Genomic DNA, 26,846 nt, shown 5'->3' on the forward strand with positions numbered 1-26,846 from the left:
TAATACCAATCTTCATATTTAGATTCTTATTTTTTACACTTAATTATTAGAATTTTTTCGAAAAAACTCTAAAATCTCTTTATAGGAGAGAAGAAATTAAAAATAGATTAAAAATTTCGTCTCAAATTTTTTGCCAAGTCCATCTATAATTTATACTTTCATGCACAATGTCTTAAAATAATTCTCATTGATTAAAATATTTTCTAGGAATCTAGCATTTTTTTCCGGATGATACTTCAATCTATCAAAAATGGAAATCGATCCTGATAGAAAAAGCTATTATCGATATAACGAGAATATTAAAATTGATACCAATCTTCATATTTAGACTTATTTTTTACACTTAATTATTAGAATTTTTTCGAAAAAACTCTAAAATCTCTTTATAGGAGAGAAGAAATTAAAAATAGATTAAAAATTTCGTCTCAAATTTTTTGCCAAGTCCATCTATAATTTATACTTTCATGCACAATGTCTTAAAATAATTCTCATTGATTAAAATATTTTCTAGGAATCTAGTATTTTTTTCCGGATGATACTTCAATCTATCAAAAATGGAAATCAATCCTGATAGAAAAATCTATTATCGATATAATGAGAATATTAAAATTGATATCAATCTTCATATTTAGACTTATTTTTTACACTTAATTATTAGAATTTTTTCGAAAAAACTCTAAAATCTTTTTATAGGAGAGAAGAAATTAAAAATAGATTAAAAATTTCGTCCCAAATTTTTTGCCAAGTCCATCTATAATTTATACTTTCATGCACAATATCTTAAAATAATTCTCATTGATTAAAATATTTTCTAGGAATCTAGCATTTTTTTCCGGATGATACTTCAATCTATCAAAAATGGAAATCAATCCTGATAGAAAAATCTATTATCGATATAACGAGAATATTAAAATTGATATCAATCTTCATATTTAGACTTATTTTTTACACTTAATTATTAGAATTTTTTCGAAAAAACTCTAAAATCTTTTTATAGGAGAGAAGAAATTAAAAATAGATTAAAAATTTCGTCCCAAATTTTTTGCCAAGGCCATCTATAATTTATACTTTCATGCACAATGTCTTAAAATAATTCTCATTGATTAAAATATTTTCTAGGAATCTAGCATTTTTTTCCGGATGATACTTCAATCTATCAAAAATGGAAATCGATCCTGATAGAAAAAGCTATTATCGATATAACGAGAATATTAAAATTGATACCAATCTTCATATTTAGACTTATTTTTTACACTTAATTATCAAAATTTTTTCGAAATAACGAAACTCTAAAATCCCTTCATAGGGGAGAAGAAATTTCACCAGTTATATCGAGATTAGATAGAGCGCTAACTTGTAGATTAATGGAAGTTAAATTACCATTAGCGAATTAATCGCGCTTATACAGGAGTAACAGGAATGTGATTCGAGCTAAACCAAAACTAATTAATCCAAAACCGCTATTCGCAAAGCTCACTTGGCACGCTCGCAATATAAGTAGGGCATAATATTGCATTGTGGAATCGCAGTCGCGGTAACCTAACGACTCAGGAATACCTATGTTATCCTCGCGGCAAAGACCGGTCCTCGTAAATACAACGGAAACTCAATATCGCGTTACTATTAGCGTCGACCGCTGAAAACGGATCCTTGAAACTACTTCTGCGATTACAGTCGTCAGGGGAGTCGATAACTCCTACGTGGCGCGCGACAACTATAAGTGGAACAATATCTATTATTCGTCGCGCGAGTTAATAGTTTGGAAACTGTTCGTATGTTCAAAGATATTTAGCCCGAACCCTTTATGGTCTCTTGATCGCGTGCTAAATTATATATCGAACAGCGCGCGTATAAACACTTTCTCTCTCCCTCTCTCTCCCCTTTTCCCTTCGCTTTCTCTCTATCTGCCTACATAATTAATATTATTGGCTTTGGGAATATGCATCTAATTAATGCACTGATTTAATTACATTGTACTACCAACATCACAGATTTCGATAATTAAGTGAAATAAAAACGCGCAAACGAGAAAAAAATTGAGTAATTAAAAATATACAAGGTGTTTCTTAAGTGCGAAAAATTTTAGGAGATTCTTTGTCGAAAATTAAGGGAGGTTTTTCATATAAATATATATTCCTACATCCCTCCCTTTACACTCCTCCCAAAATGAGGGTAAAAATTAGGTTTTTATTTTTTTCTCAAATTTGAAACAAGTTAAAGAAATTAGGTGGATAACTCTCTTTTTTCGCACTTATTAAGAAACACCCTGTATATATATATATTCAGGTATAAAAAAACTTTTTATTAATCAAATATAATAAATTTCGGAAGAAATGAACAACTCTTTTTTTTCCAGAAATATTCAATTACTCTCTGTGTACACAATAGACTTCTCTGTTATCTTTATCGGCCTGACTTTACATTACGGCATGAAATTACCGCGATATCTTTTCAGCTTTTCTTACGAACTGCCTCGGGAAAAGTTCCCCATTTCTCCACTTACACAGCACATAATTTTCAGCTTATTTGAGTGGTGCGGTATAAAGCTGACCGTAAAAACGAGGCTCTCGTTGCGAACGAGAGACCGGAAATTAATGTCCCTTCCCTCCGTTTCTTACATCGCTGAGAATAGGATCGTCCCGCGGATTTCAAAGAGAACGACAGTCGACATGTTTTTACATTGCCATCGAGCTATACTTCACTCTCAACAGATGCTTTCGCATTAATTCTTTTCTTGTTTCCGCAAGTAAGCAGAGTTAATGTTTGATTAACGAGAAATTTGATCTTGTACATAAATAACGAGACAGATATATTTATAATATACATTTCTTTAGGGGCGTAGCCAGGGGAGGGGGCAAGAGCAGGCAAAGCCTGCTCTTGAAAAATCAAGCAATTTAAAAATTCTATTAATTTTATTAATATTAATTTTATTTTCTATAAATTTATAATTTATAATTTTCTATTAATTCTATTAATTCTATTAATTTTTGTTCAAATATTTGCAAGTTGTCTGTAATATTGTATTATTTACAATAATACTTTTTCATAAATATCATTCCTTTTTTTTTCTTTTTTTTTTCCTCATCGGGCAGTGAAACTTCTCTATTAATTTTCTTGCCTGCTCTAACATTTCTACCTGGTTACGCCCCTGCATTTCTCCGAGTTAAATAACAATATACAGTAGAATCTAAATTGACCAGATTTTCTTCTCTCTTAATTCCTATCCAATACGTTACCAAAATGCTAGTCATACTTTCTTATCCTTCTAATCTCATCCTGCCTCGATTTAATCCTATCTCTCTGCATTTCTGGAATCGCGGGATTTATCGTCGCCGCTGGTCACGACCAGCTTTTCGAAAGTTGCCCCACGTCGGTAGAAATTTATGTTTTGGAAACATTCTCGTCGCGGTTCGAATAATAAATAGTCCGATGATGCCGGTCGGTGACGTGCGGAATGGCGAGGACAAAGGCGAGGGGAGGAGAAAGGCGAGGGATGCCGCACGACGATTTACTTAAAAGTTTAGACGATTAATTAATGCCGTGACAGGAGATTTCACCGTTTCCCCCTCTCCCTCGCTCTTCTTTGTTTAAAGCTTCGTCTTTGTTACTTGGCACGAACTCGAGTCGAGGTACCAGCGGCTCCAAGAGAGAGAGAGAGAGAGAAAGATAGAGACAGACTTGTTTTAGATCTCGTTCATTTACTTGCAAATTTTTGTGTCGCGCTAACGTCGAATACGAACGAGACACGAAAGTTGCGCGGGACAGCTCGACGCGATATCCTCGCGATGCGCGATGTCTGTTGTGCATGCGAGAAATGCGAACTTCATTCCGTAAACCAGATACGACGACTTTTCGATTAGCTCAACTTTTCTGGCACGCTTACTTTGCCCCCTCTCGCCTCCTCCCCCCTTCTGGCTCTTATTCGTCATGACGTCGCGCACGTGCTTCATTATGTAATCCAAATTCTACTCGTGCTTTATTTAATATTTCTTAAAATAAAATGTATTGACACATATTGTAATAATACATGGCAAATATGATGTATTGTAAATCTAAAATTGATTAAATGTATTGTAAATTTAAAATTAGACGATTAATTAATTACACTCGTAATGTTTATGTCGCAAATTTTTTCCTACACATTTCACACTGATGTGAATGTAAATTATTTAAATTATCACACGTTGAAAACTTGTGTAATGTTTTTTTAAAAAATGTGCATATGTTACAATTTTTTAAATTACACAAGTTTTGTTTAAATTACACAAGTTTTGTTTAATTTAGATAATTTACATTTGCATCATGTGTCGAGTATAGGAAAAAATTTGCGACATAATGACACTATGAAAGAGTAATTTGTTATTATATTTATAATCACGTAATATTGTCTAATTTTAAATTAATATAATAAATATATAAAAAACATAAATCCTTTTATTTTTATCTAGGTGAATTTGGAAAACATCTTTTTTTAATAAATTAAGTTTCCAATACAGAAAATATTTTATTTATAGTTGTATATAATAATTCTCTTTTCGTTTTGAATTAAATAATTACATCATAATTTTATAGCGTTGTTAGGCTTATTGTCAATATGCTGTAAATTTTAAATAAATTAATTAAAAACGAAAAAAATCGCTATAAATAACTAAAAATAATTCTAAAAAATATAGCGCAAGCAGATTTAAAATTGATAATCTTGAAAACTGATAAAGTTGCGTTTTTCGTCAATATGTAAATATATGTAATGTGACTTTTAAACGGTACATTTACAAACGCGAAAGAAAAATCAAATTTTTACAAACGATTCTAAATATATCAGCAACTGTTTTATTTTGAAATCAGATTATCTTTTTCCTAAAATTGAGTTTTCCTTTTGTTTTCGTAAGCTGTAATTTTCCATGGCTTTGACGGGTAAAATTACTGTTACCACAAATAATTGCAAACAAAACAACGCATTCCATGCGTCGAAAACTTAGTTTATTTAAAGTGGAATGCCCCAAATACATCACATACATCATATTTCTATTTACTCCTCTAACGCGATATTTGAAAGAGCGTCGAGGATCTAATATCGCGATGTGCAGGTAATTTTTTGAAAAACGAAAACGTGCCAATATGTCACTGTAACAGTGATAGCGCCGTAAAAACGTGAACTCGAGAAGTCGCAACAGTAGTAGGGCGGAGAAGCGGGAGAAAGGGCGGCTCGACGTTTCCGCGTAATAAATTATTTTTCTCGGGAAAAATCGGTGGAGCAAAGCGCCATAAATACTGACAAACAACTACGATAAATAGCGCGGGCATGGCTATTAACGTCGACCAAGTTCGCGAGCGATTTCGGCCACGATGGCTCGCACGACACGACGTTCCGCGATATATTCATCGAAGTATAATTATTTCAGTGCGGTGTAGCCAGCGATAATAGGAATTGCTTTGTAAATTCCCTAATTCAAGCTAACTCGACGCACACTGGGAACCATAAACATAACGAGGCCTGTAATCATGCGCAAGTTAAACCAACCTGATCTTGTTGTTTGGTAACAAAGTTTAACAGGATAGTTTAAAAAAAATTGGATTTTTTTGAATAAAATTAATTACATTCGTTTGACATATGTTCCCAGCTGTTACATTTATTTCTTTAATTTAATAAAATTTATTTTATTTTTCTTTTGCTTTTTCATATAATTAATAATTCAATTACTATTATATACATTATACACGAATAAACAAAACATGAAAATACACTATGTTTACAAAGCAAAAGTAAATAATGTTGGCAGTAAATTAATATTTACTATTAATGAAATCGGATTGATCATTCGCCACACTTGTCAATATATTTGATATATAACGGTTTAATATTTGATAAAATGATTCCACATTGTTAATTAGAATTTTATAAAATTTAGAAATGCCACATTGTACGCATCTTTCACAATACAAAATTTAATACATCGGTATAAGCTAATATAATCCATATATTAATCATTATATTATGTAAATAAAGTAATGTATAAAAAAATATGTAAAATATGAAAAATCCATCTCATTTTTGACAGCCATCGTGGAAATAATTTTTGTCACATTATTTTTCAGTAATATATTCATAAAGAAATGGGATTTTTATGTATCACTTTATTTACATAATATAATGATTGTTATATTATATCTTTATATTATTATATATAATATCGTATCAATTTGCATATGAATTTTAAATATGAGATATAATTATCGTCATAATTATAGACTCACCAGTCTCTCTGTTTTCTTCTCATCATCTGATGCATTCCTGTCTCGAAGCTTCGATGATCAATCCATCACACAAGCAACTGAAGCTGTTGGCAGTCAATGAGTATCAATCACTATCACTCACGATAATCGCGATACTTAAAATTCGACGATGCCACGATACTTTTTCGCGACACTCTGCATATATATTTATTTACTCCGATATAAACCACATATTTTCCCGCGACTCATTTTACTAATATAATTTCGATCGAACGTCGATTATATTCGCAGCACTCGCACAACCACAATAATCGCCCGATACATTTATTCGGCACTCCCGACGACAGTCGATCCATTATAGGCGGATTTATTCTTGTATTTTACAGTCATTATATTCCACTCACATTATGTATTCGCTTGCATTCGCGATATGTATTATACACATTTTCGCTTGACATTTTTTCTCAGCGTTTCCAAAATTCGCGCATTATCGTTCGCATATTCGACACTCGACGACCAACGTAAATAGAGCCGACAGTGGTTCTCATTCGCGATTCATATTCGCGTAATATCGCAACGTGTAACGATTGTCAGATGTTTAACGACTGACAGATGGATGGACGTGCGAGGAATTGACGTACCAAGGTTTGACAGAGGTAACTGCGACTCACGCCCCGACGAGTCAATATCGACCTTATTATTCGCGAGGGACTTGACCTTCCCACGAAATCAACGATCGCCCGATATTTCGCGCGCTCGATATAACGCTCGAAACTCAACTACGTTGTTTAGTGACGTCGCGCGCTCGTGTTTCCCCTTCTCCCTCCCCCCTCCCACCCCACATCCGCCAATTCGGGGAATCGCGTTGAGCCTCTCCGTGTTTTTTTCCCACTGCCTCGCGGTACGCGTGTTTTTCGAATACCAAACAATGTTTATATCGAGATGAATAAAGAGTAATGTTTATATGCGCGTATCCTCGTCGAGTTAATTCCAGATAAAATGTTTGTTCTTTTCTCAAGTATTGAAAACCAGTGAAACGTACGTAATGATAAAAATTGTGGATATTTTTCTAACGTAATAATAATAAATAATTATTTATCGATATATAAATATATCGCGTTTTACAAATATTAAATAGACGTGTAGAAAATGAAATATTACGAGCGATTTTTCACGATAATCGGGATATTTTTCGCGTCGAAATTGAATATGCTGGAGGATACAAACGCACGTTCAAAAGTAAATACGCTTCGGAAATATGTAATATTAAAATCGGATATCGTGTAAATTTACGATTATAAAGGAATCATTCAGGCGATATATCCATGTGTATATTCGCAATTATTTTCTTCATGGAATTTCGGAGCAAATAAAATCGAATCGGATAGCAAATATCCGTTCAGGTTCGTGACGATGAAAAAATTATTTTACAATTTCTTTCTGTTTTGATAATCAGACATACGAAGGACGTTCATCGAGAAAAGATAAAGTTTCTGCGATTAAATATCGATCATCATCACTCGCGAGACACTCGATGCGATCGTGATCATCCGACATTTTCTTCGGCACTCTTAAAATTCGTCTAGTGTCATGGCGGCCGTTCGGCAACTAACGAAGACGATATTAAAGCAGCGCGTACGCGATATATTAAAGTGTCCGTCGCAGAATCTCGATTGCGATTCGCGCGTCGATTAAATCGAGACCGCATTCCCGAAAGATAGACTCTTCGCGTAAAAATAACGACGATCGCCGTCCGATTTGCCGTCGACGCTATCGAGATTCAGCTACTCGCGACGCCCGTCATTCGACGACTAATGGAAACGCGACGCACTTCAAATGGTTTACACGGCTATCGGCAAGGATTTCGTGGTGAATCTCGAAGCCAATCACGCGCGCGCAATTATCGTCCAATCATGTATTATAATTCTGATAATTAAAGTTCCAATAATTACGACGTAATTGAAATAAGTGCATGTATGTGTCCGATAATCCATTTTAACAATAGAAATTTTCCTCTTCCGAATCATTCGCGAATGACGTACACAGAAGAAAAGGACATTTTTGTTTTGAAAATATATTTAGTTTTAACATGAAAATCTTGAAATGAAATTATATCGCGTTAATTAAAGAAAAATATAATTGCTTGAATAATTGCTTACTTGAATGAAGCCATTTTATATAGTTCAATCAAGAAAAATGTATTCTTATGATTTATAATTTAATTTTCTTGAATGAAAAAGAAAGAATGTTAGATAGAAAATAACATTTTTAAGTCAGAGATTATAATTTTCTTAAAGTAGAATTAAATTATATATTCTTGAGGTGACAATTACAATATTAAAATAAGACTATAATATTGTTGAAATTTAAAATTATTAAATTCTTCTAAGAAGATTATAAATTGTTGCGTATATACGAAACAATGAACGCGTTAGTTAAGTATATAAGTTTTGATTTGACACATTTTTTTTCTGTGTGTATGTGTGTCCGATAATCTATTTTAACAATAGAAATTTTCCTCTTCCGACTCTTACGTATCTCTGATTAATATTACACACGATTAGTGAAAAAAGTGCATGAAAAATTCTAGAGAAATTCATACGTCATTCGCGAATGACGTACACAGAAAAAAAGGATATTCTTGTTTTGAAAATATATTCAGTTTTAACATGGAAATCTTGAAATGAGATTATATTGCGTTAATTAAAGAAAAATATAATTGCTTGAATAATTGCTTACTTGAATGAAGCCATTTTATATAGTTCAATCAAGAAAAATGTATTCTTATGATTTAAGATTTAATTTTCTTGAATGAAAAAGAAAGAATGTTAGATAGAAAATAACATTTTTAAGTCAAAGATTATAATTTTCTTAAAGTAGAATTAAATTATATATTCTTGAGGTGACAATTACAATATTAAAATAAGACTATAATATTGTTGAAATTTAAAATTATTAAATTCTTCTAAGAAGATTATAAATTGTTGCGTATATACGAAACAATAAACGCGTTAGTTAAGTATATAAGTTTTGATTTGACACTTTTTTTTTTTCTGTGTGTCCGATAATCTATTTTAACAATAGAAATTTTCCTCTTCCGACTCTTACGTATCTCTGATTAATATTACACACGATTAGTGAAAAAAGTGCGTGAAAAATTCTAGAGAAATTCATACGTCATTCGCGAATGACGTACATGAATCCCACACAAACCTGCCAATCGTTTGCCAAATTCGGTGATCGAACACGAACGATACGGCGATCGAACGTGATTAAATGGACTAGATAGATCAATATCAGTGCTCTCCGTCGATTGAAAAATAATATATTATTAGACTACGAGTTTTTTTTCTACGGACAAACGAACTATATCGGGAGCGCGCGTTCAATAGACTGATCACGGCAGATACACGATGTTGTTGTAGCTTCCACTCTTTCTTTTCCTTTCCGTTAATTCCCAGAATCATCTGTGGCGAGTGTTTCCGTGTTTTTTTCCCAGCACATAATAACATTTCGCGATACGTGTTTTTCGAATAAAGGAAGCATGTTTATATTAATTATTGTATTTTCTCGTGCGTGTCAAGTTAATTTCAGGAACAGATGTGCGAATTAGTTCCGAGAACGTTTTTAAATTCTTTTTTCAGCTGTGAAAAATGAATGAGTGGATATTAGATAAAATATCCGATATGGATTTTCTCTTCCGTTAATACGATATAGTGATTAATAATTGATAAACAAAGCATGATATTTAGCGTCACGAATATTAAATTCATGCGTTGAAAATAAAATATATTGTTGGCCACTCTTTGATCTGGAAATTATCATGCGTCCTTCGTCGAAAGTAAATACGCGGCAAAAATACACAAAAAAATAGGTTCCCAAGTGTAATATATAAAATCGCCTAAATTCATATAAACGCGTATCATAATCGTGTGAGTGAATTTCTGCAATCTTTATGTGAACGAAGCTTCTTCGTGGAATTTGGAAGCAAACAGAAATTGTCCTCGATGGAATAGCAAATATGGATACGGCAGGTATGTGTCAGTTCTGATTGTAAGTAAATTATTCCACGGTTTTTCCTTTCATTCCAAGCAAACGTAACACGCTTGAGATAATCTCAAGTATATTTGAAAAGGATTTAAGATTATATCTCGTTTTTTAAACAAGAAAAAACCGTGGGACAAAATTGTATACTACATATTAATTATTACATATGATTATAACGACATTTTTTTACGTAATGCTCTACTTTTTTTTAATTAAAAAAATCAAAGTCTTTCTTGATCTCTCGATAAATTTTTCAAGATTTCGTGAATGAGATTTTACAACGCTTTTTGATTAATTTATTTTACTCGAGATTGTACTTTATTTGAGAGTCGATATGACATGTGTGTATGCGCGATCGATGTAAAAGAATATTTGGAAGAGAATTCGAGCGTTGAAAGCTCTTACAGTCACCGCTCCAACTTGGAGAATATTGAATTGTTCTAACGTATTTTCTTTGAAATGTGAAAATTCGCTCCATAGGAAAATTCGTACATCGATGTAGATCGTCGAAAGACAAGAGTTCCCAATTCTTTTGCTTGGCGAAAACTTCCTCTATTGATACTTTTTCTCGTTTTTTGAAACGGAATCGAGATATTTTACATCAAGATGGAATGATAATTTTGCTTTTACGCTGAACAAAGTAAAAATATACTCTATATTTGTAGCATTGAAAAAATATTAATCTCACGCGTTTTTATAAAATTATTTATTCTTCATTCTCTTATTTTTGGTTACATATTTTAATTCTCATATTTTTATTCTTTGTAAAATAAATTATATAATATCTCGATCGGTTCGATATAAATGGAAAATATAAGGATAATCAAATAAGCAGCCGAGAAAGAGAACCGGAGAAATTATGTTTATAATAATATAGAATAAAAGGTATATTTTTGTAGAAATATTTTTTATACATCATGTAATATTGAACAAAAGGTAATAAATGTAAGAAATAAAAAGTAACATTTTTCCTTCCACGATGTCAAATATCTTCGAAAAGCTCTTATTTTAACGTAGGCCACAGCTCTTTGTCCGTCGAGTCGTTCCAATTGTTTTCCGCCGTAAATCACCCGCGGGGTGTCTAGCCCCATGTTCTCACTTCGCGTATAAAAATATGTTGTGTATGGAGGATATGAAAATCCGAATTGCCATCGAAAGTACTTTGTCAGAAGACAAAAGCTCCCCCGCGAAACTTCTGGGGATCACGCTTCTTCTCTCGGCGCGAGGAAAACTTTCCGTATCTCTAACTTCATAAACGTGAAAGTTATACCGAAGCGAGACTCTTTCACGGGCAAATCGCTTTTACGCAGTTTTCGACGAATCGTGCCGAAGATTATAAACATGCGAATCGGGCATTGAAATCGATATACGCGTCTCCTGCGAGCTTCGATGTCGACGAGAAACAGTCGCGTACAATCCTTACATTTATTCACAATTGTTGCAAAATTTGCTCCCCCATATTTTTTATAGCATTTACAAATTTTAATCAATTTAATTTAATTTTTTCGCTAAAATTAAATTAAATTTATAACCAAAATTTTGCTAAAGTATAAAAATTGTATCGATAAATCAGATCCTTTTTAATTTCGAAGCAAAAAGAGAACGTTATAAAATATTCTTTTTAAATTAATTGTTCTGTTTAATATGATTCGAGCATAAAAAAAGTTTCACGATAGATTTTTGCTAATAGAATCATCGCAACTGGCTGCGACGATATCAAAGCCCCGCTCGCTGTTTTCGTCTCATCACCGGAAATCCTATTTAAGACCGATAGGAAGTGCTAAGTTATTGCAGTTTAAGTCGATTGGCTGCGGAAGATGACGTTCGGGAAGCCAAAAAGGAGCAGTCCTAGAACGTTTCTCGTAGCGCGCACGCTAGAAAGGCTTTTTCCGTACTTTGAACTTCGCAAACATATCCGGCGCATCCGGCTGCTACAAAAACGGAAGCACTAAAGTACCTGCAACTGCGCGATGTTACCAACTTCGTTGCATTTAGAAACTCCTTATCCTTATATCAGTTTTTGCTCGCTACTAAAAGGTGAATAATTACTGGATTCTGCGCACGGGCGCAATTTCCTATCTATTAACACTAATGATAGTACGTCTCAATCGAACTCAATCACATACTTCTAATCTAAATTACTCGCATGTCATTGATAATATCAGCTATTCAAATTCTTTGTGTGCTATTGCATTCAATTTATCGTCAGATATCGTTTTTTTTTTGTATAAAATTTTTAAAATGTCACTACATTATATAATTAAAATATTAATTCAATAATGATATTATTATTATGAAATAATGGAATTATATTTGATAATATCTGGTAATGATATTTTAATGAAAATTATAAATGTTATCTTATCAGGAAACATAAGATGAGAAGAGTTTACGTGAGATAATTCCCATAAAAACTTGGTTTGGACGGCGATAATTTTAGTTATATGATAACGGAGAATTTTTTACTCGTGAAAAAACTCGACGGCGGGTCAACTACCCTTTCTTGGAAGGAAAGGAGAAGAGAGTACCGAAATAAAGGAGGAGTAGCTGAAGTAGCAATTGCGTTTCCTCGCGTTTCTTCGCACCCTCGCGCGCTGCGGGAGAATGTTTATTGCTATGATACAGCCGCACGGTAGCTAAGTTAGGTTGGATCGTCCCCTTTGCCATCGTCGAGGGGGTATCTTTTCGAGGTGGTATTTTCTCCGCTGCTGGGGAGAATCTGCTGCCGCGTCGCAGGAAGCGCGGAGTGGCGGCGAGTATAGTTGGAAAGTTCCATCCGGAAGTAACGTTCTATTGGCCCATCTGAGCTCGTCGAAATTCTAAATGGGGCTTTCCATTTATTCAAACAGAATTTACGATGAGTCTTTCGAGTTCGCATCAGAGGTACACTCGCTAACGTCGCGCAAGACAATCTGTTGCCATCCCCATCCGTCCTGCGGATGGATATATTCATATTTATTTATAGAGGGCATATATAAATCTTTTTGTTTATACAGAAAACTCGTCGGCTATCGAGAGATTTTGTATTTCGTGAAATAAACGCGCGATACTAGTTTTGTATTCGCGTCTCTGTGTTTTATAACTGACGGCGAAATAATATTTTAAAGCCAAGCAAAATTTTCTAATCACGGTGAATTAATCACCTGTCCTTATTATTCACGGTCATCTTGTTTTATAGAAAAAATCCACATGGTTATATATTATGACTTGTCACTGGAAGTAAAGAAAAATTCGAAGATAAGACTCGCATCATTTATGTTTGAGGGAAAAATTCAACGGAAACTTTCGAGGTCGCATACGAGGAGGCATTTCGTATCAAAAAATATGGCCCGTTGCCGGTGAGACATTTAAGATACCCCCTGAACTCTTTATATCGTAGTTTGAAGTCCTTGTATCGCCGCGATCGTCCGTGTTATTTACGAGATAAGCAAATCTTTATTTATAGCGTAAATTTTTTTTTTCCATCGCCCGGTACATTTTTCATACTTTCGATATTTACGCGCCTGTCCTCCAGGGAAATCCCCCATAGTCGGGGAAAAATCTATATAGGCGGGCAACGGGGCTGTGGCTCGATACGAAGGATGACATTTCGTACCGTCCGTCCGCGTTGCGGTTACAAGTTTAAAGTCACGCTTTACATTTATTCCATGGACGATTCCGCCCAGTTCTTTCGGCATCGTCGATATCAAAAAGCGGTGGTGGAGCTTGTCGAATGGACGGCCGAAGCTTACCGGCAAACTTTATATTATGTCTCGCGAACAAAGTTTGCTTACGGCAAACTACATCGCGTTCTTATTTATGAATAAATCTTTATTTATGCGTTGCATCGCGCGGCGGTATAATACCGCGGTATAGTCCTCGCATTTATCGTTGTCTTGTATTTACGTCACATCTCAAATTAAAACAAATCGTTTGACGAAGCGAATAAAATGTATCATTATATTCAGAAGTTATTTGTAATAACGTTTTATTCAAACGCGGTAAAATAGAATTCACAACTGTGAATTACGTGACAAAATTGAAATATTAAATAATTCAATAATTAAATCTGTAACACGTAAAATACAACTTGTAAAATTTATACGTTAAAATTAACTGATGAAAATCAATTGATGTAAAAATATATAATAAATTTTATTTTTTTTTTACTAATAAAATTTATTATATATTTTCAAAATAAAATTTATATAAAATTGCACATCTACGTAGAAATTTATTCTTTATTCTAACAGATGAATTATATACACTTTATATGTAATTAAAATACATTAAATTATGTTTTATAATTTACCATACCCAGAATAATTAAAATGTATATACTTTTTCGAGAATGTATCATAATTTATATAGCCACGAAGAAAGAAACTTAAATCACATAAACAGCAACAAAATTTTTGCGAATAAATGACTAGCAAAAATGGTTCGCGAGTTTGCATGAATATATTATGAATATATTAAAGAAAAACATATTATTCTCATACCATTCTGGAAGGGGCCTATACAAGGACAAGCGGATTGTTGAAAATTATACCACCCTCGTCGTCATTCAGCATGATCTCATTTTCCCAGCGAATAGAAAATGCGCAAGTTTCTACACGAGGGAGAGTGACTCGTTTCATCGGATTGGGCTTGCCGGAAAATGAGACAGACCGAGCTCTCCAAAAAGCAGGATCTGTGAAAGGGAAAGAAAAGTAGCGAAAGAGGAGGAAGAAAGAGGAATAAGAGAGAAGTGAAAATTATGTTTGCGGTGGTAATCTCCTTTCCTACATATGGTATGCGAAAAAAGAAAGTGCGAAAAGAGGGCGAAAAGTGAAAGTAACGAATCCCTTCGTTGGGAGAGGAGTTAGGTTTCTAGCTTATAAAAAAATGTCTCCCTAGAGCTTACTTCGAACTTTTGATTATTTATTCAAATCCTCGTAATACTACATCTCGAGATCAAATTATTTTTAAGCCTTAGATTTCGTAAATACATATCAGAGATTTTTCCATCTTTGTATGTCACATTTCTCTATATAAGAGAATATTATTTATTATTAAATATTAATGCTAGAGTACTTTTACATCTTTTGTTGTTATTATTATTATTCTATAGATAAAGCAAAATTTACTAAATATTAATTTGCAGCATTTATTTAAAAGACAAGATAAGATAAAAGAACAGCTTATATTATAAATTCGCGAATTCAATATTCTGTAAAAAATCACGCAAAAATATGCTCAACTTCACGATCCAATAAAGAAATCGTATATTGAGAAACATAGGTTCTCTTTTGACTTTAGAGAATTTTTCTTTGCAGTTTGATTTATATGTACATTTCAGTACAAGTGTCCTCCAAAAATCGATAATGCAACAGCAAACAATAAATGTTAAACAATATTGTGTACTCAAAGAATTAAGCAATAAAAAAATGAAATAAATAGAGAGGTAAAAAAATACTAGAAGATGTAATACTACAAGTTCAAACAATGATTAAATTATAACTTTATAGGTAACGTGGGATAAAAAAAAGATAATAACTGCAGATGGTATTGCAAATAATCGAGAAGTTGCTTTCACGTAAAACAGCAGAAACGGTGAATGATATTATAAAGTGCTACGACGGCAATAAAAGAATGCGCAAGACAATAGACCGGATGTGGAGCGTGTTTTTTTTTCTTATCAATACATCAGGTACGCGCGGGGGCGGCAGCAACGGCGGCGCGGAATTGCTCCAACTTTTTTAGACTTTTCTCCCTGTGCACACAATGAGCAGAGGGTAGCAGCTCGGGGAATAGGCGGTTCGCGTGAATACTAAATTTTAAAAGTAAGCCAAGACGCGAGAAATTTATGGTGTGCGCGAGTGTAAGTTTACAATTACACGGAAGAATGAGGAGGGGACAAGAGAAAGAGAAAGAGGGAGAAGGGGGTGGAGGGATGGGAGGAAATAGAGAGAATGAGAGGATGGCTCGAGCTACAACCGCCGCGTCTTAATCCCCTTTTTATCTCTGCACCTTTTACCCAGAGTATCTATGGCCTTTGGAGAGGGCAACGCGGAATCTCGAAGATTCTTCTGCTCCTTGAACTAACGTGTAGTGCGATCGTAGATACAAGGATCGGGAGTTAGATTAAGAAATACGATTTTCTTCGAACGCGATTTGTTGATGAAATAACTCGCATTTAAAAGTAAATCGAAAAAAGTTCCACTTTAAAAATTATATTAAGTATCTTTATTGTAAAAATTAAATTCAAATGTGAACAATTTGATGGTTCAGATAAAAGAATTAAGGCATAAGTAATGTAAAGATAATATAATTAACAATAAATTAAATAATAAAATCTATAAAAAAATAATGTCATTTCACTCCAATTAATAATCTTTTTAAGAACATTCAGCATTTTCAATTTTATAATAAAATTTATCAATAAATTAGATTAATTAAACACATAAAAAGTTCTTGAACTTTTTAATAAAGATAACTGTTAATAAAAGAACAGCTGCTTCGCGACCGAGTGAGAGACTGATAATTCTTAATGTCATTTTATATCCAATGTAGATCATTTTACTTCCAGCGTATTATAAATGCCAAGTTTAGTTTATACATGTTGTCATTTGCGCAACATCTGCGCATAGGAGCGTGTCGAATTGCAAATTCATTCAACGCATACGCATACTTCAAATTAGTGTTCTATTCTATGTGCTCTAGACAACAAAATTACTATTCAAATTATCGTTCCGCTACATTATACTATAAAATTACCATTTGGATTAGCTCGGCTCAAAGACTTATGATTTAAATTTAATCGCTTGAAACATAAATAACAATTAACTTTATCGTCATAAATCTAGGATAGATAAAAAATCATGCACATAGAATCATACATTATAAATATTCAAATTTCTCTATAAAAAGCAATCTTTATAGAAATTAACAGAATTTTATCTGAAATGTGTCACATACTTCGATACTTTTTTCCAATTATCGTAAAAAATAATATTAACATCTGAATAAATATTTGAATTAGTTTTTTCTTAAGTGACAAACAATCGCAAAAGTATCATAATAATAGGAATTAATAAACTAACTTTAAAAATAAATCCCCACTATACAGGCAAGTTGCAGAAATCTTTGCGACATTCATGTGCTCATCAACAACGAAGTTATTATATATATGCGCGACTAACGGGAAAACTTCTTCCGAGATATTTAAAACGTATTTTGGCGAGTGAGGGCGGGAAAGCGACTGATAAAAGCTGGAATTAACGCGAAATGGAAAACTTGAAGGCACTTTAATTATGTCTCTCGAGCTTAAGCCAACCCTTCGTGGTTACGTGTCGCGAAATCTCCCCTGTCTTAAGAGGATTCTTATGAAACCTCTGCAGCACTGACGACTAATTGTTGGGAAAGGCAAGTCAGGATCGTTGCAAAAGATAAAGATTTATAATTCCATAAACGTTTTCCTCTTTTTCTGGTCACGAAGATTTTCATAAAGTACGTTAAAATTAATTATAGCACCATTAATAATAAAAAAATTATTTAATATTAAAAATTAAAAATTAATATTAAAAATATTAAATAAAAAAATAAGCCGCTTGGCAAAAATATATATATTAATTTTACATAATATTTAGAGATATTAGCAGTAATTAAAAAATAAATTAATAGTTTTTTCTCTATTAACAACATAAGAATTATAGAATAATACAATATTAATAATAATACTATTATATTAATAATTATATTAATAATAATACTAATAAATTTTAAATAATTTTCATATATCAAAGAAATTTTTCTCAAAATGAACAAGTTTAAAAAACTCTTATTCGGTGTAGTCGATCTTTCATGTAATTCAACAATCATTCGTTAACTGATTTGCCGTTTACCTCGAATTTCATTGCCGTTCTGTTTATGCATTAAATATCTGGGGAGAGATTTGCAACTTGCATTTTGGATGCACAAATTTATCTCGATCGTGAAAAAAAAAACATTCGTGATTATCGTAATACATTTCCATTCGCTTGAAACGCTCTCGTGGCGAATTCGCGCAGAATAATATTATCAGTCGAAGCTAAAAGCTTGAAATCAAGCCTCTGAATCAGAGTAGCCAAAACGAATTTTTCCCGATCTAACCAACTAGAGTATTGGTTTATTAAAGCGCCGTAGGACATTTTCACGTACTGATTACACATCAATGGGGTTATTCACGACGTCCGTTTCCTCTTTTTCCCGCGGAACGTGTACGGGTTACCATCGGCGGAAAATTGGCTCGATGCCAGATCGGGCTTAAAGCTTTTCTACCGCCTCCCAGCAAATAATACGCTAGAAGCTCACGTCGAATCGTCGGTCCGGATATACTTTCAAATTCGTTATACAATCCGTTAGAGAATATTCGCGGTTATATTTCTTTCGAATTCCGAGTATGCATTTCCGGGTCGATGTAAATATACGAGAAAACAATCGCGATAGTTGACGAAAAAAATAATTGAATTTTCATACGAATATCTCGTTTCATGTGTACGAATCATTTCGAAATATTAACATTTTTACATCATATCAAAAGCGAGACATTTTTCTCGCGTAATGTAATTAATTCAACTAATTATACAAACACTAATTTAATTTTGTATAATTTAATATAACATCTTTTTATATAATTTATATAATTTAATATATGTGTGCGTGTATAATTTAATATGTCAAGTAATCATAATTCGTGACATATCGTTAAATTAGTAAATTATTCCGTATGCTTTACTCTGTAATATATATTATAATGAAACTTAAGTTTTCCTCAGAATTTATTAAAACCGTATTAGCCGTTACTTCCAAGAAACTAGCACGTAGACGCTAGTAGGTCTCATCACAGTTACATCATACATTATTCTCCTACATTAAAGTAATATTTCTCATAACTAAATATATCTACAATTTTGCAAAGCAATTGTTCCACATTCAAGTACAAAGAGACTGTATTATTCCCACGAAACTTGGTTGAGTAGCTTCTTGGCGCGAATACGCGAGGTCGACCAACACGCTTTAAATATTTGCATCAGTGAGATGACACACACACACACACATACACACTATCTCCCTTTCTCTCTTTCTCTCTCTCTCTCTCTCTATCTCTATCTCTATCTCTCTATCTCTCTATCTACCTATCTATCTATCTATCTATCTATCTATCTATCTATCTATCTATCTTAAGTTTAGCGTGTTTATAAAGAAATCGATAGTCAAATCCACAAGTTTTAGCATCGATTTTATAGTAAATCGCGAGTAGAACCGTGGATAGATTAGACCATCCAGTTCTTCGATCATCAGGTAAATGACAAATCCGATTCAATCCGCGGATGACTCAAGGATGGGCGCAATAAAAGCGACTGTTTTTCTGGACAAATTGCGCTTTTACGCTATCCGAGATGTTCTTTTCGCATCCTCTTGTCGACGCGACCGGAGCAAGAACAAGAAGCGAAAAAAGAGCGAGTACAGGCGGGGGAGAGGCAAGCGGAAAAGGTGTTAAGAACTACAGCCGGAACCGTTGCGCTTCTTCCCTTTGACCTTCGAAGCAAAACAAGAAGACGAGTGCGCACCGACTTTCCTTCCACTTAAACTCTGTCGACGACTAAAAGAAGATCGTCCTTTTGTCTCACTAATCTAAGCAAAGTAGTCGCCGCGAAAGGCGACCGAGTGACTGCGCGAATCAATAACGCGAACGTAGTTTATGTAATCGATTAAAAAAATGGCGGAATCGAGACAAAGATTTAAAAGTGTTCTCTCGAAAATTATCTTTTGCACAATGAAGTTAGTTTTTCGGAATTTCCATCTCTCTCTCTTCCAGAAAAAGTATAAACTCAATTTTAAAATGCAAAAATATGTGTGTTAATATTTATTCAATAAAAAGGGAAAAAGGGGAGAGAAAAAATATGCAATTTACATTTTATATCACATTACGTTAAACCACCTGTGCTCCATATATTGACATGTGTGCAGGTACATTTTCGATTTTTTGAGAGAAATTATATTATTCTTTTATATAAATTAATTTTAATTTTTTTAGTTGAAATTATTCATTTTTTATTTTTGTTTCAATTCGCACTAATTATCTTCATATTACATAACACATTTCTACTGGTTCTACAATAATATATTATTTAAATTCCTACTCTCGCAGTTGCCGAAAGATAATGGGAACGCTGGGGGCTCTTAGTTATCCCGCGTGCGTGCTTACGGGTTAAGATCAAGCGATGCGAAATCATAAATTAATATTACGGAAGCACCTTGCGCGACTATATGGGACTACACGTAATTCTGTGACTTACGGAATGCATACAGCGGAGAGAATGCATACAGCGGAATCGCGCAACAAATGTGCAAACATGCAAATACCGGTATCACTTTACTCGGTCTTTATTACTACGATGGAAGAGACAGCAGCAGCTTGGCGAAAAACGAGATACCTATATATTAGAAAGCGGTAGTTTTTGCAATTGCAAACTTTGACATTCAAAAATATGAAGAAAATTAACCATTCCATTCTGTTACTTCGTATCGCTCCATTTTACCGATGTCTGAGTCTTGTTTCATTTAAACAAATATTTAATTAACTTAAATTAATTTTAATTCAACTTATTTAATTAATTAATTAATTTAATTTTTCATTTTAATTATTTTTTATTTTATACTTATGACTAATTTTTTATTTAATTTTCCTTTAATTATAACTGGTCCTTTTCGCGCGTTTAAAACATATCTCTATTTCGTAATGTATAATTTAAAATTATATAGAAAATTCTCAAATGTATAAAATATACATATATAAAAAGGAGATATAAAATATAAAATATACATAAAGAAATTTGTGGATAATGTAAAATTTCGTAATTAAATATATATATATATATTTAGGTCATATCGATCAAGAGAATTCGATCGCACTTGTTTCCCATGTGTTTGTCATTAGCTTCAATAAAACTCGGAGCAAACTCGGACTTTGGAGCACGCTCGCGTGCGCGTCGCAAAGCCCTAAGCTACGTGTATAGTTCACCTCGTTTATGCATTGAAAGTCCGGCACCGGCTCGAGCGGATAAAGTTCCCACGCTGTGGCTTGAAATCGAACCCGACCGCAATATCAAAAGTAATCTTTCGCCTTTGCCAAATGCGCAATCGCAAACCATCATTCGCACTATTTTACGCGCTAAACTTTTCCAAACACTAATGCAACTTTCTCATCCGTTTGTCCACTATCGATTTTTTCAAACCAAATGATACAAAAAACGTAAACTATTCTCGCCTTTTGCCAAATTTATTTGAATTTTTTTCGTAATATTAGGATGCGAAATATTTACAAATTCCAGGTACACAATTTGATATTCGAATATTTTAAAATATAGTGGACCAAGACTGTTTTTTGAAAAAAGTTTAAATAGCAATATTTTTAATGATTAATGAAACTTAAAATTAATTTATTACGCAAGAAGTAACTGTGAAGATTATATTCTTGACTAAATAAAAGCCTATTTAAATAAAATAATATACGGAATAAAAATACTTAAATTGGCGAATAATTAGCTATAAATGTTCTTTGAAAATTAACTTGAACTCTTATAATACATTTTATATAAAAACCAACTTGCTTTACTACTTGGCAAACTCGAGGTACTACTGTTATTTGAGCAAATAACTCTATTTCTACACGTATAAAATCGTGGACGCGTATTCCATTACGTCATGTAACAAAACGTTAGAATTTCGTTCGACAAATATTGTGAAAAACAAAAAATGTACATATATGTTATCATATATAAATCTTTATCCCTTACATAATAAACAAAATCGATTATATATTTTTTGTAATATTCTGATCTTTTTATCAAATTTTCCTATCTTTTTATAAATTTTTTTATCTCTTTCCCATGTTTCATTTTTATCAAATTTGTTCGAAAACAATGATATTAATGTATACCTTTGTAAATCATTTAACTTAATGATAATATTTCATTTAAGAGTCTTTGACAATCGACATGTGTGAATTTATTCATAAACTTTTCGTAACACGCGTTGACTGTTTAAATAATTGGATTATTCTATCGTCGATAAATTCGCGCAATTTAACGTGCCGTTGCGAGCGACAAACGCGCATGTATCAAAAAATTTCTTTTTTATCCAACATTATTCCGTGTATATACAACTGTGTATATAGCGTTTTATGTGCGAGAATTTACAAAACATTATGTACAACATGCGTAGTCATCATTCGGACGAAGCGCGAGCTCGCTCATCAATCGTTATTAAACCAATTCTACGTTTAACATCGCAGGCGGCAACGTTCCTAACATATAGCATATTTGGATGAGATATGAATATTTATTAAAACAACAGCGGAAGACGAAAATCTCGCGACGTAAAGCAACTTAAAATTCCGCGAAGCGATGCGATTTACACGCGAGTATAGAGCGTGTCTGATCTTTATTTGACTATATCTACTTGGCGGCAGCAAAGAACACTTCTCTCGAAGTATCCTTTTTCATTTGCAAGTAAAAACATTCACGTGTAAATTATGCAAACTGTTTGCTTAAGCTCTACGCAGGCTAAAATAGCTTTTTAAATTATATATAAATTATCCTTTCTCGTAGATAATTTTCATGATACGCCCTTTATCCCTCTTTCTCTTATTTTTGAAATAATCTTTCTGCTAAACAAATTTTTTTATTTTATTTCCTTAGTCAGACACAGTACGCTGTCATATGTCAAAATTATTTTAATATGAAAAGTTACTATTATATAATTATTTTAATTATTTTAATTTATATTATATAATTATTTTAAATATAACGACATATTCGCATTTGTTACGAAGAACAATGCATGTAAACATATTCGAACACTTAGATAAATAATGTGCAACTTAGACTTGTTTGACAATCACACGGTTTTTAAAACTTGAATTAAAAGAATGGCACGTTTTTTTCAATAGCCAAATCATTAGTTCCTAATTCACCATCGTCCGCAAAAAGCTAGATGAGTTACATTTCATCAAAATCAAGATACGCGTTGAATCATATTTATTACGCTTATTAACGTCATTATCTATACAAATAAACGTACGAAGAATATTTTCAAAATCCCGAATCGTCTCGACTAGCAATCTAGCTCCTCGCGGACGTTGATCAATTCGTTACCCCTTTTTTTAACCATATAGTCTCACCTGCTACGATGTCGATCGAATCACTCCATAGTATCACTGTCAGCGACTGACTACGGCCTCCCTTCTGGTAGTCTGGAGACGGGCTGGATGCAAGACCACAAACACCATGAACACGTACGCGGGGTGAATCGCGGCGCGATCGGGAGAAAAGGAGGAGGGGGAGAACTGCGCGAAAGAGAGAAGGGGAGAAAGAAAGAGAAGAGGAGAAAAAGAGAACGGTAGAAGCGAGCGTGTGTCAAACGTACGAACGTACACGTCCGGTTCCGCGTCCGCGCGTGCACTGACTTCTCCTCTGTCTGTTCAGGCGCGCCAGCCCGCAGTCCATCCACCTTGGGCCACTGTAGACTCGTCGCTAGGTTGCCATGACGACCGGTCAACAGCACGCGCAGTCGGCGCGAGCGAGACGCCGTCACGCGGTCGTCGATGAAAAGAGTGGGAGGGGTGGGCGGGAGAGAGGGGCAAATTTTTGCGTTTGTACGGGAAAAATTTTTTTAACGGAAAAAATGATGGAAACATTCTTATAACAAGATACGTCACGCGCGGGTGCTATGTATTCGCGAAAAATATCGAGGAAAAATATAGTTAAAATATATAATATATATACGTAAAAATATGTGATAAAAAATATATATCAAGATAGCTAATTAATTAATATCAAACAAATTGATATTAAAGTGAAAGAGAATGTTGCTATACATATATACGTGTTAAAAACTTAGTATAACTCAAATAAAGTAACTTCGTATAAAAAGTATATCTCAAGATGTAATTAGTTAAAATTATTTTAAGAAAAATAAAAAAAAAGCGGAAACATATTTACACGAAGGAAAAAAATTTCGTAAACGGATGAAAGTTGAGATTATTGAAATATGTAAAATTAAATTAAATGTATTATAAGCAATTTTCCTAATAACAAGAGAAAAGCAAGAACTGACAAATCCATAACTATACGTATTGTAAACATTATTTATAGTAACTATTGTTTCCATACAATCAAGTAATCTGCTCTGCGAGATAAATTGCAAACATCAATATGTAACAATTGGTATAGACAATCATAAATTTGATACGTTTATTTATTTTCCTAGTAGAGTTTATATGTCACGCGATATGTTTATATATAAAAATGATGCCCACAATTATTATTTTATTATTCTATCGTTATCGAATCACAATATATATATGTATGCAATTTTCAGACTGCATTTGCGCTTCTATTTTTTTCCGCGCGTTTCAATGGGCACCAAATAGAAAAGTAGAAAATCGATGATAGAGTTTAATATCTCTCTTATGTATAGCGGAAAAAATGTACCGGCGTTCCACCGTAGATAAATATCTAGCAAGTTAATAACGATCGCCAAATGATTGAAAGGGATCGCCGTCAAACAAGCTGATGCTGCAAGAACCTTATTCACGGATACATAAGCTTTCTACGGAAATGTCAAATTTCTATAATCAATGTGACAGACTGTCATCGCGTTCCCTTCTCATTTATATATCCTGTGCATATGTGAACGTAAACGACAAGCGGATTATTCAGGAAAAATCGATTAGGATGGTAAAAATTTATTTAACTACACAAAGCGAATTATTCTAATAAAAAATAAAATAAAAAGATTATGTTTGACAATCGAAAATTTGAAAATGCAAAAAAAAATAGCAAATGGAATTAATGATTAAAAAAACGCGCGCATACGTACTATATCCAAGAGATAACTATTTCAAAATCATTGTCATGGCACTTTAGCTCTACTTTAGCCTTTATATTTAATCTTCGCTCCTCGCTCCCAAGTCTCTAATTTATTAATTAAAGAGGCCTGTAGGTTGAATCAAATCTCTCGCGAGTGAACAAAATGTAGAGACAAGACAGCGAGCAAGAAAGAAGACGCGAAAAGAAAGAAAGAGAGAAAGGAATAAAGAATGAGGCAGGAAATTCCGGCTGGATTATGCGCATCGTGGAAATTAATAAGAGGTACGGTGTAAACGTGCACGGCTGAAATGCGGCCTCCGCGAAAGAAGGGGTCGTTAATGCCCGGACTTGTTTCTCTTTTTCTTCCTTTCTCTCTTGTCTCTCTCTCTCTTTCTGTTGTTTTTTTTCCTTTTTAATACCGCTCCACGGGACGTCGATACGATGCGACTACGCGAATACGTGACTTCCAACTCGAGCATCTCATAAAATACGAGCAAATTCCCCGAAGTGGAGAGGAGAAAACGGTGGCTCATTCGAAACGGCGAAAGCGCGGACGAAATGTCTGAGCAACCAAGTTTCGAAAAAGGACAAACGCTCGGAATTGCGGAAATTAATTTACTCGCGGTCGTAAGTGAACCACTTGTTCCGTACCTTCCCCACGTACGCTGATAGTAAAAGCGGAGATTTATTTTTACCTGCGTCATTGTTTCGGAGATACATAAAATTGGTCTCGCGAAACTCTTGCGTTTTCCTAGATTAAGGATAACGCTTATTTTCTTAATTCACAAGTTTTACACGAGTATCGCACTTGGCCTCTTAATTTCATTCAATCATGATTATATCTCACATTCTATCATATATTTGAGATTATATAATAATTTGGGATATCTATAAAAAAAATCGAGATTTTTTTATACATAAACTGAGATGTATATAATAATATAAAAAATCCAATTTATAATGTCAAGTCAATCGCATATTGCGATAATTTTATCGCAATATGCGATTTAATAAAGATTATAGATAATTTAGTTAGATTATAGATAGTTAATCTAATATCTGGCTATATATAATTTATATTATTATGCACGTCAATATATAATTATTGTTAATCTCTTGGCGTTCGATATTCCGGATTAAAAGCATCAGTTTTATTAAAGTTTGCGATAAAAATTGCATAAATTTCTAAAGCTGATTTTCAACGCATGACACGCGTTTAGACGTGCGCGTAGAAAAGCATTGCAAAATGCAATTACTCTGCCAGTCGATTTATCATGCGCGCGTTATAATAACATGTCGTTAACTACAGAATTTCACTGTACTGCAACGCAACGTGCATCCAAATGTGCGTATCCGTAATCCCAATTATCATAGTCCAATAGTCCGCATAGATTACTCTATTTTCCACATTAGATTAAGCCGCAATAACTACTAGTTGGCCATATAAATGTTGCAAACACCCATACATAAATACCGACACACGTTGCGACGACACATCCGCGCCATTTTTATCCTATCGACTGAATCGAAACAGCGAGTCTCGCTTTTATACGAAATAACAATGCGAGAAGAATGGGATAACTCGTTTTACACGTTCCTCCCTAAGATTTTACAGAGTCAAAATAAGTTTTTCAAATTTTCTTAATAAATTCATTCGCATTAAATGATAAATCGCAATTATAATAAAAA

The 26,846-nt window shown here is 33.4% G+C and overlaps 1 protein-coding gene across 6 annotated transcripts in view; it reads right to left on the reverse strand.

Annotated features, from left to right (window-relative positions):
* Positions 1–26,846, reverse strand: part of Rho-6 (serine protease rhomboid 6) — a 170,031-nt gene that overhangs the window by 92,874 nt on the left and 50,311 nt on the right. For 2 of the 6 annotated variants that reach the window (XM_083100888.1, XM_083100887.1), the window contains exons 1-2: positions 23,468–23,782; positions 6,256–6,338 (exon numbers count right to left, since the gene is read on the reverse strand). The gene's annotated coding sequence lies outside the window, so the exon portion shown is untranslated. Of the gene's footprint in view, positions 1–6,255; positions 6,339–23,467; positions 23,783–26,846 lie in introns of those variants that run through there. The other 4 variants (XM_083100886.1, XM_083100885.1, XM_083100884.1 and 1 more) reach the window with 2 other exon arrangements.

Source organism: Camponotus vicinus, unplaced genomic scaffold (assembly GCF_025532165.1).
Source record: "Camponotus vicinus isolate PSW18456_S1 unplaced genomic scaffold, iyCamVici1.0 SCAF_5, whole genome shotgun sequence".
Taxonomy (NCBI): Eukaryota; Metazoa; Arthropoda; class Insecta; order Hymenoptera; family Formicidae; genus Camponotus; species Camponotus vicinus.